Raw genomic sequence first — 227 nt, forward strand, 5'->3', positions numbered from 1 at the left:
AGTCACAGTCAGAGAAACAGGACTACACTGGAAAACGTTAAATCCTTTAAAGGTTCAGGAAATACATCCTGAACAAAAAAAGTCCATGTTAGTTTTAAGTATTTGGTAAAAACCTATTATTCAATTAAAACTTTTGTTAAGTGAAAAATATTTAAAATGTCTAATTCACTGGGATGTACCTTTACATGTTGGGGTAATAAAAAACAAAAGCACATTTTAAGAATGAA

The sequence above is a fragment of the Cyprinodon variegatus genome, unplaced genomic scaffold (genome assembly GCF_000732505.1).
Source record: "Cyprinodon variegatus isolate N-32 unplaced genomic scaffold, C_variegatus-1.0 Scaffold11, whole genome shotgun sequence".
Classification (NCBI taxonomy): Eukaryota; Metazoa; Chordata; class Actinopteri; order Cyprinodontiformes; family Cyprinodontidae; genus Cyprinodon; species Cyprinodon variegatus.